Here is a 16,350-nt window from a genome sequence, read left to right as displayed (position 1 = left end):
CCAAGGACAAGGAGGAAACAGGAAAGGGAGAAATAACGGAACGTTAACAGCGACGGATCCCCAAATCCTTAGTACAAAACCACACCCTAGAAAAAACCCTAAAATCACAATCGAAAATCATAATCGTTAACATAAAAATCCGCAGTTGAAAAAATACGTAAAAAAAAAAAAAAATCTTGAGAGAGGCGATGGCACGTTCGGTAGTCGGTACTATATAGTGTGTAAGGTATAAAGGTACTAAGGTACTGCAGTAAGTGCACGATCTATCGACCTCATTTTTATTCATCAAAACGAAAAAAAAAACTGATTTTTTAAATCCTTGATGGAAACAGACGAGCAAGTGACACACGCACAAAAACTAATACACTGTACTGCTGCTATACTTCGAGGTTCGAAATGACGGGCTGCTGAAAAGCTTGAAGTGATCAGCTGAAAAAAAAAGAAAAGAAAAGAAAGAAACCTCGTTGAGGGAGGAGTAATGTATTCTTCGGGGATTTTTCTAGAAACCCCTTCCCCGTAAAGATTTTACAAAGCTTCCCCAAAATACATGACGAAAAGGGCCAAAACGCCTGCCCGTAAAAGCCAAACCCCGATAAGTCACAGCCAGGGATTTTTTCCGAAAACCTTACAAACTCCCCTACCCCTATACCGCGTATTTCAGTTAAATCCCCGGTTAAAGGGGAGTTAAAAGTTTCATTTAAAATAATTCGCGAACGGGTGCACCAATCGACGAACTTTCGTTTTTACAAGTATCTGTCCGATACCACCTATACAAGCTGCGCACCGTGTGAATGAGTGGGAGGCGCTCATTATTGAAATAAAAATTCAAATGAGTTTCATGAAAAAACATAACTTCTAAAGTAGGGCGCTGTCTGCATTAAAATGGGTACTACCCCTTTTGGGACTTTCAGTGGACACCTTTTAGAGGAAAATCAGCCACCGAAGCGGGTCATTTGTTGCTGTAATTAATTGGTTTCGGTTTACATATTTTGTCGCGGCTGGTCGCGGTGAAGCGCAAAAGGACGTAATTCGTTGGTGGATAAGGGAGTGGAAGAGCGTCCTTTTGCGCTTCACCGCGACCAGCCGCGACAAAATATGTAAACCGAAACCAATTAATTACAGCAACAAATGACCCGCTTCGGTGGCTGATTTTCCTCTAAAAGGTGTCCACTGAAAGTCCCAAAAGGGGTAGTACCCATTTTAATGCCGACAGCGCCCTACTTTAGAAGTTATGTTTTTTCATGAAACTCATTTGAATTTATTTAAATAATGAGCGCCTCCGACTCATTCACACCGTGCGCAGCTTGTAGGTGATATCGGACAGATACTTGTAAAAAACAAAGTTCGTCGATTGGTGCACCCGTTCGCGAATTATTTAACCCGAGGATTTAACTGAAACACCTGGTACATATATCCGTCAGAAAAGCCCCAAATGCCCAAACATGCAGCAGATACGCTCCCCCTCCCCCTTCTTTTAAATCTGCCATCACCATCATCATCGGGAGTCACACACACCTGACGAATTCCAACACTCTAGCCGAGATGAAGGTACTGCTAAAGTCCCTGGTACCATTGAGCACCGCTGGATCGCCGGTCCTAATTTGGAACCGCCAAGCGATATGTGCAAAAGCATACTTAATTAGCTCATGGTCAGTTATTGCGCAGTTTTATTTCATCGTGCCCGAATTTGGGTGGGAACACACCCTCATTCGCCCTCATGTATGTACCTAGCGCATTCGGCACGAAAACGAAATCAACGCAAACCTTCCGTCTTCTCCCTCAAAGCCCAAACCTTTCCGTGTCAGAAAACAAACAAATCTCCTCTGTTACGCGTAAGTCACTCCATCTATCGCATGGGCCCGCGGGCAAGTATACACCCTCTCTCTTAGATTTCCCTATACCGTGCTCAAAAATCCGAAATTCCCCTATATTCCTTGTTCACGTGATCTCTTTGTTCGAAGAACGCAATTTCGCATCGCACATGGCTGATGTTTCCACTTTCGTTCTCCTTTGATTCTTTCGTACCCTTTGCTTCTCATGTTGTTCTTGAAGAAGTGTGCAATGTGCATCATGTAATACGTCTAGTTCATGTCACCGTCTAGTTCATCGGTGCCGAATGGTGGACGATATCTTGCTGAAGGCGTGTGTGTCGTCTTGAACAGCTGATCGACAGTGGTTGCTGCAGTGTGTGCGTCTTATGGATAACATTCCCTCTGCAAGGTTGGTCGCGCTCGACATTGGAAGGCTTCATTTGCAGTGTTACTGCGGTTACCTAGGTCCTGGAGGAGTAACACTTCATGTGTACAGTGAATGATGTAACCCAATGAGCCAGAGTGCAACGTTCGGTTGTGTAGATGTATCACTTAAATTGGATTGGAGAGGTACCTTCTCTGCTCTCAAAATAAAGTTGTTGTTTAGCAGTAAGGGGCTGAAGTTGAGCTCGTTATCCCTACAAATATCTACCCTGGTTGGAGTACACATGTGATGCTGGTTGGTTGGTTGGTATAAAAAAGAAAAATATGGAGATGTTGGCCCAACTCTACATTGGGCCGGCTACTCCAGTACGCTTATGGCAGCGAGATATGACTCTTGCAGGTCGATTTGTATACTTATTGCGCGATTACGGTGTGATGAGCTTGTCAGATGTGTTGTAGAATTTAGCATTAAAGTTCAACAGCTCGGCAAGCAGTTCGCTGGTAGAAATATTACGTTGCCTTTCTTGCTACCCCATATTTCGCATGATATGTTTTCGAATAAACGTGTGTCTTGGTCATACCAAAGTTCGTCTCCTGTACGTATTTGAAATTCATCAAAGGACTCAACTCTGCCAAACATAACGACGCGAGAGTCCACATCTCAAGAACTTCAGGTGAGTATAATGTGGATGATATCCGTGAACATAGCAGTAACTGAGGCCAATTAAACTAATCGTATTGGTTGATTCATCGTTATTTCATCGTAATTTCAACTGGCTATGCTTGTTGTGAGGCTGCATGTATTTCTCTGTGTTCCCCAGATGGAGCCCGACTCATATGTGTACCTCTCACTCCTTAAATTTATAAATCGTCCCGTTGTTTCAGAAGCTGAGAATCCAAATGTCCTTTACTCATAGCAGCGAGTGATGTTTTTGGAGGTTCGTATGATACGCAGACTCTGCGTGCATGCCACCTATAATTGAACGTACATTCACGTGAAACTGCTTAATTGAGGCGATCCTTTGCTTACGACAACGCTATATACACAGCGTTCGAACTGTTTTCATGCTTTCGATCGACAACATCGTCTGCCTGCTAAGCGAGCCGCACTGTGCTGAGAGATACTAAAACCTGAATCGCTTTTGCCATCCTTCGAAGTTTTTTGTGACATATAGCATGCGATAGACTATCGAGGGACATTCGAAGCATCTTTTCGATTGCCTTTGAGACATGTCGAGAACATGGACAGTGGATTTCAATTTACTCCCATCTCTTCTTCTACGCAGATACGGCAGGCGCTAGGCAAGAAATGTGGATAGTAAACGCTAGAATAATCGGATAAAGATCGAACATATTTTGATCTGATTAGCTCGATAATCCAGGGCAACTTTGAACATCTCTTCTTGTCCAAAAACTTTCAAGTGAAATCGTGCCGACGAACTTAACACCATGCGACCCGTCGCCTTGATCGCGTTAGGGTTATTGCTTTTTATCGCTTCCGCGACTATTATATCGTCTTATTTCAGATAAATTGTGTCATTTCAACTTTATATGATGTTCGGGGCATCAAGTGGAAGAGCCCTCGTTAACCACTCAGCGTTCTAGCCAGCCAAATATTTCTTTTCAATTGGGGTGGTAGTGAAATCAAATTTCGGCCATATTTTTTCTTTATTATTTTTTTGGCGGCGATGTCAATCACTCCAGTAGTTTTAGCAGACGACTTCGTAAATACCGAATGGATCATTATTGCAACGTTATAGTTTTTCTTCTTTGTTTATTAGTTGTACATTGTTGGTGGTACGGACAATATTAGTTTGTTAGTTTACGTTTTTTTAACCGAAAAATTTACCTTTCCGCAAGGGGCGCTAGTGTTTGGATCCCCAAGGCGCCCGTTATCTCCCTTCAGTTTGCCTCTGGTCGCTGTTACGTGAGGACGTTAACAGCATCATCGGGTGCGTTATCAGCAACCACGGTACGAATTACTTTTTATTGTTTGGTCTTAAACTAATTTTAACGTCGTCATGAGGTGTAAGTTTTGGGAGTGCTGCTGGCCGTTTCCGTCTTCGCGTATTTCCAGTTGTCCTGACTAACTTTGCGTGAACGCGTTCCATGGCAGACGACCTGGTGCTCAATGTCCGGCACCTCTTTGCGACGGTGCTCGTTGTTGTAATTCGGTGGAGTTAATCTCTTTCGGTATTATTTCGAATTCCTGGTGCCACTGGTCGTTTGTAGTTGTTACTATGCATTTTGTTCTCGTTCTTTTCTTTTTTTTTTTAAATTCGGACAAATGCGTTTGTACTGTCATGGCGTCGATTTATCGCGTGACCTAATGCTTTTCGCGGGCTTCCTCCTGGTTGGATGGTGAGGTTCTGATGACGAGCTCCCATGATTGGACGCACATTTGGTGTTCGTCTGCTTTGTACAGTATGGGGTCGATCTGAGTTTACCGTGAGTTTTTCTTTTTTTAATGTTAGCTGCTGTTTTATTTGTCATTTATTTCATTTATTATTCGTTTATATTTGTGTCATATTAGAATGGAAATTTCAACCAAATTTGTAGCTCGAATTCTGAAATTACTTTTGGCGGGCTTTTTTTTTTTTCCATTTCGCCTCACACTTGATCCAAAAATGGAGATGGAGGCTCTCGCATTGTCTACATGTATTGTTTTCCAATTGTGTAACATTCTTTCTCTTTTCAGGGCAGTGCCTAGATTTTAGGCACATAACTACCTACTTTTTCTTTTTTTTAGCACAACTTGCCATCAGAACATGCAGAAGACTGCTATAGATTTAACGTTGATACCGTGATGAAAGTGTAACGTAGGGTAGGTGAAGATGTGTGTGGTTTTTGTGGCGCCTCGAGCGACGCATAGAAGATCGGTATGTGATGGGTAAGACACCCTTTTCTTACTCTTAGCTGTAGCATTAGTGGAGACGCAGAGTCCGACAGGCGTTTCTGACTATCTCGTACCCACGATAGAGTGTATGTCAGCTTTTAGTATGTCTTTTGTGCTAAGGTACAGGAGTGTTTATGAGGGAAAGGGGGAAAGCCGTGGCCCTCGTGGGGAACTTGGGGATTCTGTGCGCGCGGGTTGGGATACAGCTTCGGTCTGGTGCGAGATTTTTCAGTGCGCCTGGTCTCCTTGTTCGCAAAATTGTATTTTTTTTTTTTTTTAACCTCAAGAATTATATGTAATGTGTGCATTGGGCTCTGTGTTCTTCGCTGGTCAGGATTGCTGTGTGATCGGGATAGTGAAGGCCTCTTCTTGGAGCGGATGTTGTGTTCCGAGCAGGGTTCTTCGCTCGCTGTGCCTCAGGTGCTATTCATTAGCTTTTAGCTTCAGGGATTTTGTAGCTATATACGGTGTGTTCTGTGCTTACTGTGCATTTTAGGAGCTTTCCTCCGTTTAACATAAGTAATTAAGATAAGATAATGTAATCTGGTGATTATATATAAATATTTTAAGACATTCCGTATACGAATACGATGATTTTTTAAATTAAATGGATCACTGGACATGCGTCTGATTTCTCATTTTTACTGTCTCGTATCTTCCCACGCAATTTTATAAAATCTAAAAAATCCAGATAAAAACCAGTATCTTCCCTGAAATGCACAGTAGTGATTCCTCTTGCTCTGTCCTTCCTTTTTATAGAACGTAGTGTTTAGAGTAGTTCTCTCCGCAGCATAGCTCAGGCTTAGTGTGCAAGGGTATTAGCTTACTCTCTTAGCCTAGACACAGTCCTATAGTGTGCTGCACTGCCGGAATCCAGGGATGAAGAAACTTCCTGCTCGTCGCTAGCGCTTATATAGATAACCTATATATTAAAATTAACGTAGTCCAACTGCTGCGTGCAATAGTTAATGATAGGTCGGGCACGCGACTGGAAGAGAGCTGAAGGACTCGATCGGAAAAGCCTGGAGACAAGCCACGAAGAGCTGTATATCGTTACAATTTAACTGTTAATGTCACAGCAGTTGAAGTGTGTATAGGACAGGAGTAGTGTCAGGATATCGCGTGCAGCCGTAGCTGGTTAGGTACAAGCTCAGCTACGATAGACAGGTAACGAATTGCAGTGCGGTATCTGTAGTGCACTGTGTATGTCGCGAAAGGCATAGGTACAGGATATTGTCTCAGTGGTTGCTGTAAAGAGGTTCTCCGCCACTAGAATATGATCCATTTCATTTGGGCATGTGCTAGGCTTAGCTCGGATGTTTTCCGTTGGATTCAATCCCTTCACGATATTGATATTTGGTATCGGTTCCGACACTGTGTCCTCTGTCCGTCTTTGTGGTTAGGTTTGCGCATCGCCTGTGGTCGTCCATGAATGAGTTGGACATTCCCTCATAAGCTGGACATTCCCTAAAGTTGTGCGTATCAAGGGTCCATTATCAGTCTGGTCGAATCTTGTGCAATGCATGTTCAGGTTGGTTATTGGTTACCAGTTGCGCGTGGCGCGTCCGCTGATAAGAAACGTCCTCCGACCTTCTGCGTTCTTTGGTTTGACTTCGCGGTTCTCTCTTATCGGGATATCCCTATCTTTCTCCACGTAATGTCCTCCCATTCTGGTCGTTAGCCTGTGTCGGAACCTTCTGCTTTTGAATCTCGAACAGCACCACTGAGCAATGTCAGATAGGCTAGTGAGGTTTAGCTGTAAGAATACCATACTCTATCGCGTTAAGTTGTATGAGGATTAGAATAGGAGCACCTGGGGCACAGTGATGGAAACGTGAGCCTGGCACATGGCGTTCTTTCTGGATCCACACTCACACCTAAATAAATACGCCATAAGTGACTCATTTCTGAGTCTATTTCTATACCAGTAATACTAGCATAAAATGTAATATTTACCGATTACTCGTTTTTATCATAAATTAAAAAATAAACGTTCATGGCCATGTGCGAGGCTCATCACATGGTCAGCTCTGTCTCGCTCAGCTATGATAAGTCTGAAAATGACGCACTGGTCTCTGGGGTATACGGGTTGGGTGAGAGGCTGTCCACGAAGATATACATACAGCCGTATATAATAAGGTTAGGTGCAGCTTTTAGCTTTATACCATTAGTTTGTCTGCAAAGACGAAGAAGGGCACGGCTCGCGGCGACAGAGTCACACATGTATATATACTTTGGGAATTACGAGTGTCATGTACGCGAATTCATATAGTGCTTGTGTAATGATGTTGCGGGGTTGTGGGCCCCTAAATATAGCTACGATAGCTCGCACCGCGTGGTACCCCGACAGAGGCACCTTCGCGGTCGTCTCTCGTCGGTAAGTATGTCGGACACACTAGGCTACGACTACCATGGGGGAATACGTGGGAATGGAAGGGCCGTCGCCGTCATACCGGGCTCGTCCGCTGGTCTGGGTAGGTGTAGGCGCGAAACACTGGGACGGGCGCATATTTCTGGCAGCCGTTTAGGGCAGGGTCTGGATTACTTAGGTAGACGGGAAAGCGGACGGGTGCGCACTGCGACCGGTTAGCTTTTATGATTGTATTAATGACAGCCGTGGCGGTGGCGGTCCTGGGGTGTCTTCTGTTCGGGAGTACGTAGGGAGTAAAGATGGTTGTCGTTAGGGAGTAAGATTTCGTCCCTGGGTTTTTCTGAGTGTGTTGCGTGTGTATAGGTGTCGTAAATGATAGGGGAATGACAGGAAAAGCGAGACATTGGAAGGAGATGGTTATGAGTGGAAATTATTAGTTTATACTATAGCAAAAAAAAAAATTGCAAAGTGTCGCTTTGACTTCGTAGTGACAATTAGTAATGTAATTAATATAAACACGATTCCACTCGTACACTATATCCTTCGAGGAACACTGGTCAATCGGCCACTGGGAAACGCAACAGTAAGTTGTACCGCCGTGGGACATTTCGCCGCGGACGTGGCGGCGCTGGATGGAAGCACGGACCTCCCGCCGCTGGAAAACCCGCTAGCTCGGTCTCGATTAGTGGTTATCGGTGAGAGAGTCCACACCAGCGCGAGTGAGCACATCTGCTGTGCTCGTGTCTTGGGTTCGTACCTTCGGGACGAGTCTCTGGCCGTGGATGATCCCTCCGTATAGCTGCTGATCGCCACACACATATATGCATCCATATATCTCATTTATGTTTAGCTGTATCTTCGTGTGCGGTCGAGCCTAGATCCTCTCCAAACATGTGTGTGTGTGTTAGGCGGTGGAGTTGGACTGCTCGGCATAGATGCCCGCCCGTGTTAGGCTTAGCTCGCGTACGTTCTCTTTCAGTGCGAACATAGCGATTGAATAGAAATAAAAATTGAAGTGTGTTTTAATGTGTGATGTTTGGAGAAAAAAAAGTGTGTCTGTGTCTCTTTACTCGTCTTATGTATTGCTGGGGGGGGGATTCAATATATAATATAATAATATATATAATATATATAATAATATAATATATATAATTTTTTTTTTGCAACTATATATATCGAATCGTCCTCGGCGAAGGATTGACGGAGCGCGTACGTGCGCGTCGGCTTATCGCTATAGCTTGGCTGGATTAATTTGCGGCTGCTGTACTAACCTCTTCCTCCTTTTCAGCATTTCCACATTGTTTCGATGTGGTACACTAATCGTTCTGCTTGTATTTTTCAGGTTCTCACCATATATTTCCCCATATTATGTTTTAATTTATCCGCTATGTTTCGCTGGAAGTGTCTCCCATGCAATTGGTTGCCCGTCGAGAATAATATCGTGTCAAGGACACAGGAATTGGAGGAGCTGTTTATTCAGGCTCTAGAGCTAGAAGAAGCGAGAGCAATGGACGAACGAGATAACGATGATAGCACATCTTGTGCCTCACAATGGCAACAATTCAGAGATTTTATTTATTGAGAGATATATTCAACCACAGGAAGTATTTGGGACCAGAAGAAACTTGCTTTAAAAAAAATCATTTTTATAATTGATAATGATAAGTAGGCTAGATATGGGTGTGGTGTTCCTTTTTGGTTTAACTTTTTCGTTTTCCAGAGTGGTGGTTCCAGCAGCCCATGATCTCAGAAGATACCTGACTATGGAGTGCAGCCGTTGGTTCTCTATCATCAACAGATGTGGTGATATTTTTTTTCTTTCGTAAGATTAGAAGGCAGGCAAGATTCTATACTGAAACCCCTCTGAGGCTTCTGGAAGAAATGCTCCATGGAAGAAAATGATTGCTGCATCTTTAGGATAGGTTGAACTCTCATGCAATTAGTTGCCCATCAAGAGCAATATTGTGGCAAGGACACAGAGATCGGAGGAACTGTTTATTGAGATCAGAGTAGCTAGAAGCAAGAGACCAAGGGAACAAACGAGACGATGCTCACGATAGTAAATCTTCTGCCTCATATCAAGTCGGAGCTTTTACTCATTGAGAGATATATTCAACCACAGCAAGTACTTTGGACCAGAAGAAGAAACTGACTTTAAAAAAAATCATTTTTATAATTGATAATAAGGTATGGGTGGTATTCCTTTTTGGTTTTTCCTTTTCGTCTTCCAGAGATGGTTCCACCAGCCCATGGTCTCGGAAGATACCAGACTATGGAGTGCAGCCGTTGGTTCTCTAACGTCAACAGATGTGGTGATATTTTTTCTTTTCTTTCTTAAGATTAGAAGGCAGCCATGATTCTATACTGAAACGCCTCTGAGGCTTCTGGAAGAAAATGCTCCATGGAAGAAAATGATTGCTGCATCTTTAGGATAGGTTGAACTCTCATGCAATTAGTTGCCCATCAAGAGCAATATTGTGGCAAGGACACAGAGATCGGAGGAACTGTTTGTTGTGATCAGAGTAGCTAGAAGAAGCAAGAGACCAAGGGAACAAACGAGATATGATTCTCACGATAACGAGATATGATGCTCACGATAGTACATCTTCTGCCTTATAATATCAACAAGTCGGAGCTTTTACTCATTGAGATATATTCAACCACAGCAAGAACTTCGGACCAGAGGAAGAAGAAACTGACTTTAAAAAAAATCATTGTTATAATTGATAATGATAAGTAGGTTAGATATGGGTGTGGTGTTCCTTTTTGGTTTTTCTTTTTCGTTTTCCAGAGTGATGGTTCCACCAGCCCATGGTCTCGGAAGATACCCGACTATGGAGTGCAGCCGTTGGTTCTCTAGCATCGACAGATGTGGTGATATTTTTTCTTTCCTTCCGTAAGATTAGAAGGCAGCCAAGATTCTATACTGAAACGCCTCTGAGGCTTCTGGAAGAAAATGCTCCATGGAAGAAAATGATTGCTGCATCTTTAGGATAGGTTGAACTCTCATGCAATTAGTTGCCCATCAAGAGCAATATTGTGGCAAGGACACAGAGATTGGAGGAACTGTTCATTGAGATCAGAGTAGCTAGAAGAAGCAAGAGACCAAGGGAACAAACGAGATGATGCTCACGATAGTAAATCTTCTGCCTCGTATCAAGTCGGAGCTTTTACTCATTGAGAGATATATTCAACCACAGCAAGTACTTTGGACCAGAGGAAGAAGAAACTGACCTTTAAAAAAATCATTTTTATAATTGATAATGATAAGTAGGTTAGATATGGGTGTGGTGTTCCTTTTTGGTTTTTCTTTTTCGTTTTCCAGAGTGATGGTTCCACCAGCCCATGGTCTCGGAAGATACCCGACTATGGAGTGCAGCCGTTGGTTCTCTAGCATCGACAGATGTGGTGATATTTTTTCTTTCCTTCCGTAAGATAAGATTAGAAGGCAGCCAAGATTCTATACTGAAACGCCTCTGAGGCTTCTGGAAGAAAATGCTCCATGGAAGAAAATGATTGCTGCATCTTTAGGATAGGTTGAACTCCCATGCAATTAGTTGCCCATCAAGAGCAATATTGTGGCAAGGACAGAGATCGGAGGAACTGTTTGTTGTGATCAGAGTAGCTAGAAGAAACAAGAGACCAAGGGAACAAACGAGATATGATGCTCACGATAACGAGATATGATGCTCACGATAGTACATCTTCTGCCTTATAATATCAACATGTCGGAGCTTTTACTCATTGAGAGATATATTCAACCACAGCAAGTACTTTGGACCAGAGGAAGAAGAAACTGACTTTAAAAAAAATCATTTTTATAATTGATAATGATAAGTAGGTTAGATATGGGTGTGGTGTTCCTTTTTGGTTTTTCTTTTTCGTTTTCCAGAGTGATGGTTCCACCAGCCCATGGTCTCGGAAGATACCCGACTATGGAGTGCAGCCGTTGCTTCTCTAGCATCGACAGATGTGGTGATATTTTTTCTTTCCTTCCGTAAGATAAGATTAGAAGGCAGCCAAGATTCTATACTGAAACGCCTCTGAGGCTTCTGGAAGAAAATGCTCCATGGAAGAAAATGATTGCTGCATCTTTAGGATAGGTTGAACTCCCATGCAATTAGTTGCCCATCAAGAGCAATATTGTGGCAAGGACAGAGATCGGAGGAACTGTTTGTTGTGATCAGAGTAGCTAGAAGAAACAAGAGACCAAGGGAACAAACGAGATATGATGCTCACGATAACGAGATATGATGCTCACGATAGTACATCTTCTGCCTTATAATATCAACATGTCGGAGCTTTTACTCATTGAGAGATATATTCAACCACAGCAAGTACTTTGGACCAGAGGAAGAAGAAACTGACTTTAAAAAAAATCATTTTTATAATTGATAATGATAAGTAGGTTAGATATGGGTGTGGTGTTCCTTTTTGGTTTTTCTTTTTCGTTTTCCAGAGTGATGGTTCCACCAGCCCATGGTCTCGGAAGATACCCGACTATGGAGTGCAGCCGTTGCTTCTCTAGCATCGACAGATGTGGTGATATTTTTTCTTTCCTTCCGTAAGATAAGATTAGAAGGCAGCCAAGATTCTATACTGAAACGCCTCTGAGGCTTCTGGAAGAAAATGCTCCATGGAAGAAAATGATTGCTGCATCTTTAGGATAGGTTGAACTCTCATGCAATTAGTTGCCCATCAAGAGCAGTATTGTGGCAAGGACACAGAAATGGGAGGAAGTGTTTATTGAGGCAGGGCAGACCGCTCTGCATAATTTCCACCGGAATTAATCACTTAGTGATGAACAATGGTGAACAACAATGAATGTCGACCAACATAAAACAAGGCGAGATAGCTGGTGTGTAGATGAAATGGGCATCATTTTCTCGAGCCTGAAAAGCAAAGGGCACTGACGGAACAAACTGGACACTGGGAATGAACGGACTGAACTGACCATTGAGGATAATTTTATGGCTGCCACTTCGCAGTTCATAGATTAATGAGCATCCTTAAAGGCCAGGCATTTTAAAATGCTTTGTTTCGCTGTTTCTGACCTTTTTTCTATTTCAGAAGCAAATACAACTGGAGCCATATCAAGCACATCTAGCATCTTCCCTGCTTCGCTTAACTGGCCTTTGGAAGCTTTGGACACGGGCGGCTAGCTCGGACTTCCCAGTGGGGCAAATCGAAGGGTATCTGTGGGAGTGCAGCCAAAGGAGACAGTGAGACGTGAGTGATGCCTTTATAACTATAGGCTCACGTGGTGTGTCCTGGGCAGACTTCACAGGGATCGGTCCCGGCAACTGCCTTCAAGTGTCTGAGGAAAACTCAAAAACTGATAATGCCTGTTTGATGTTCTCCTGCTATAAAAGGCTCGTTTTTATTCGCAGTTGTCACAGGTATATATATAGTAGAGCCGGGCGAATAGCAAAATTTCCATTGTGTATAGTTTACGAATATTTCACTTGCACTGCGAATGGAACCCGAATAATTTAATATTCCCTTCTGATTGTTCCAGCCTCAGAACATAAATTCTCTCAATTTCTTAAGATGGCGAATCAAATTTAAAAAAATCGGAAAAGGCCAAATTCGAGTAATTTTGCGTACCTACCCCATGATGAAATATTTTGTGGTGTTGCATGGATTAAATGCTGTTCTGCTCCAAACATCCAGCATAACATATTGTAAGAGAAGTGCATTAGTGGGATGAACTACGTTGAGAGAGTCATGTTCCATGCGGCCTGCTTTGCGTGAATCTCTATCATTTCTATCATTACTGTGCTTTTAGAAACTTGCACATATTTCCATCTGCTGCTGAACATAACTCCAAAAGTTGGGAGTACATTTACTGGAACCTGTAGTGTCAAGAGTACAGTGTTGTACCATGAGCTCCCAAAATCTGTAGACTTTCATGCCAGAAAATCGTTAACAGTGTAAAGCGGGCTTCACGTTACGCTCGAGTGTAATGAGGTCAAGCCGACTTGCAGAATGGAGCCGCACACCAAAAGAACAAGGGCGGTAACGTGAAGTGGGCTTCACCTAACGCTTGGGTGTAATAAGACGAAGCCGGCTTGCAGAATTGCTATAGCGATATCTCGCTTCAGAACTATTGGAAAAAAATACTGAAACTAGGTTGCGAATAGCATTTGATTAGCATGAGATGTTAATTTCATGTTGGAAATTTCGAATAACTCTAATCGCCCACCGATTTATTTCATTCTTGTGACTGAGTACAAAACAGATTCGACCTCCAAAAATAAATCACTTAAGTTTCAAAAATTGTCAAGCACACGAAGTGAATGCCCCCGGCTGCTTAACATCGAAGAGGCTGGTTTTCGAAAACACTTGTGACCAGCGCAAACAGGGAAGAAAAAACGTGTTTTCGAAAACCAGCCTCTTCGATGTTAAGCAGCCGGGGGCATTCACTTCATGTTGCTTGACAATTTTTGAAACTTAAGTGATTTATTTTTGGAGGTCGAATCTGTTTTGTACTCAGTCACAAGAATGAAATAAATCGGTGGGCGATTAGAGTTATTCGAAATTTCCAACATGAAATTAACATCTCATGCTAATCAAATGCTATTCGCAACCTAGTTTCAGTATTAAAAATTTTCGAATATTTTTCCAATAGTTCTGAAGCGAGATATCGCTATAGCAATTCTGCAAGTTGGCTTCGTCTTATTACACCCAAGCGTTAGGTGAAGCCCACTTCACGTTACCGCCCTCGTTCTTTTGGTGTGCGGCTCGACGCTGCCGGTACCCCTCGAACGATACGCGGAGGGAGCTCTGCCGCGTGTCACAGGTGTCAACAGCGGAAGCCTGCTTACCGGCACCCTGTAAGGATGCACTGTCATTCAAAATGCCTGCGCGGTACTTGTTCGGTACACGGTAGTTTATTGCGGTATTGCACTGAGTGGAATTCTAATGTGATGCGAGGTTGAAGCAAATAATTTTCGGCAAATAGTCACGTTGAATTATCACACATTTCTGGGCCCTGTGGTGGTCCATTTAAGCACCTCATAAGCAACCACACCTACATTGACTACTTTTTGTTACCAGTGCAGGTCTTTCCGAAGAGCCAGGAGCGCGGGGACTGCCAGACTCCATCAACGGTACAACATCGAAGTGTCAACCTCAAGTGAACATGTACTCGTGGATATTGTCTTTGTGCTTCAAGCACCTTCAGTCAACAGCTACATGTCATCCCACAGGACGTAACGCTGCAACTGCTTAGCACACTATGGACAACATAGCGCATGTACATATTGTTGTGACATATTGTTGTATTGTTATATTGTTGTGTGGTTTAGGTTTATTGTGTGTGTGACAAGTACGCAATTGTTTTGTATCATGAACAAACTTGACCAGCCGAGCTGGGAGGTATGGGGCATTGCTCTGTACCGGCTGCACCTTCTGCAGGTTTTCCTGGGTTTTCCTCGCAGACGGAGACGAATGTGGGTGCAGTTCCCATGAAGTCGGCCCAGGCCGCAATCTCATCCCCCCCCCAAAATGGCGGCACCGCATGCCTTGGACGTAATCCTGCTCTAAACGTCCATGACGCATCTTTTGCGTTCCCTTTAAGCTTCACTGCGACATGGCTCGCACCGTGCAAATGACAGTCGACCATTTTGCATGTTGCGTGGATGTTTTGAATGTGTGTGCATGTCATGGGCGCATGTTGTACATACCAAACCAGGACCCCCACCAAATTAAAGTCGAGGAAACAAATGAATCATTACTTTTAGCCAGTACAAATTTATTCAATCATCAATCAGTCTCAAAGATTCTGGTATGGTATTGCAACAGGAACGTGTCTGTGTGTGTGTAGCATGTGCGTGTATGTGCATGAGCGTACGTACGCAAATGTTGATGTGTCTGTTTTTAACTCTACTAAACTGCCGTGGTTGAATGTCATTTGCCGGGCGGACTTTGCTGCAGTGAAGCCATTATTCGGTTCGGTTATTTCAAATGGTCAGGTTGGATCCGCCTGGTTATTTGAAAAGCAATTTTTAAATTATACCGTCGACGCTGTGTGTGCCTTCACATGCACTATATTATGGTTAAATAATGTGCAAGGATTTCTTTCTGATATTGAATAGTTCATTGGGAGTGTTTCAGTGATGTGTATTTTGTACATGCTGATGCTATCTGATTATTGCGTGAGATTTCTGTGTATTAAGTAGTTCATTTTGTATGTGCTGATGCTATCTAATTAATGTATAATGATTGACTTGTTGTGTATTAAATGTGTGTGATTTTAATCTTTCTGTACATTAAATTTCAGGTGCTTTGTCTCTCTTCACTTAGTGTTCTGTGTGTTGAATGCCAGTAATGTAGCCAGAAAAATATTTCTAGAGGAGTTTGGTGAAATCCTCCTCTGCATGTGAAGTTACATTTCCCTTTTGCAAATGTACTACCAAAGGTGAGAGTGCATTGTCAATCCAGTAAGCAAATACGGATGGGCAGTTGTTGAGTAACTTTCTTGTCTAATTTGATATGCAAGAAGTGCAAGTGGTTTATTTAGATTTCAAATACCCAGTGTTCCTCTGTGTAATAGAAGTGTAGCAAATCATTTTTCATGTGGAGGATGTCTGCTTGCCAAATCCACAAGGTATGAAAAAACAGTTTTGATTCTTTCAAATGGTTCAAAAATGGTTTAGAAAATCCGATGTTCATGTCCTAAAAAAAAAAAAAATCTGCATTGTGTCAAGCATGTTAAAATGTCTCAGCTTGTAGAGGTGGAACACTTTGGAAACTTTTTGCAAAAACTGTCAGTACCGAAATCCTGTCAATGACCTGTGAAAGTGCATTTGGGGTATAGGATCTTTGTTGCAAGAGGTAACTGTTGAAGATGAGAGAGGAGAGGGATGACGATGGTGTTTATTCCG

The 16,350-nt window shown here is 42.9% G+C and overlaps 1 long non-coding RNA gene across 2 annotated transcripts; it reads left to right on the top strand.

Moving 5' to 3' along the window:
- The first annotated feature begins 9,780 nt into the window (after positions 1 to 9,780).
- On the top strand, positions 9,781 to 15,764 carry LOC135390817 (uncharacterized). Of its 2 annotated transcripts, XR_010421822.1 has the most exons (3): positions 9,781 to 12,004; positions 12,533 to 12,691; positions 14,522 to 15,764. It is a non-coding gene; the product is annotated as an uncharacterized LOC135390817 (long non-coding RNA). The 2 variants fall into 2 exon arrangements; XR_010421821.1 differs by having other exon boundaries at positions 9,781 to 12,691.
- Positions 15,765 to 16,350: the final 586 nt, after the last annotated feature.

This window comes from Ornithodoros turicata, chromosome 4 (assembly GCF_037126465.1).
Source record: "Ornithodoros turicata isolate Travis chromosome 4, ASM3712646v1, whole genome shotgun sequence".
Lineage (NCBI taxonomy): Eukaryota > Metazoa > Arthropoda > Arachnida > Ixodida > Argasidae > Ornithodoros > Ornithodoros turicata.
This window is presented reverse-complemented; position numbering and strand designations above follow the sequence as displayed.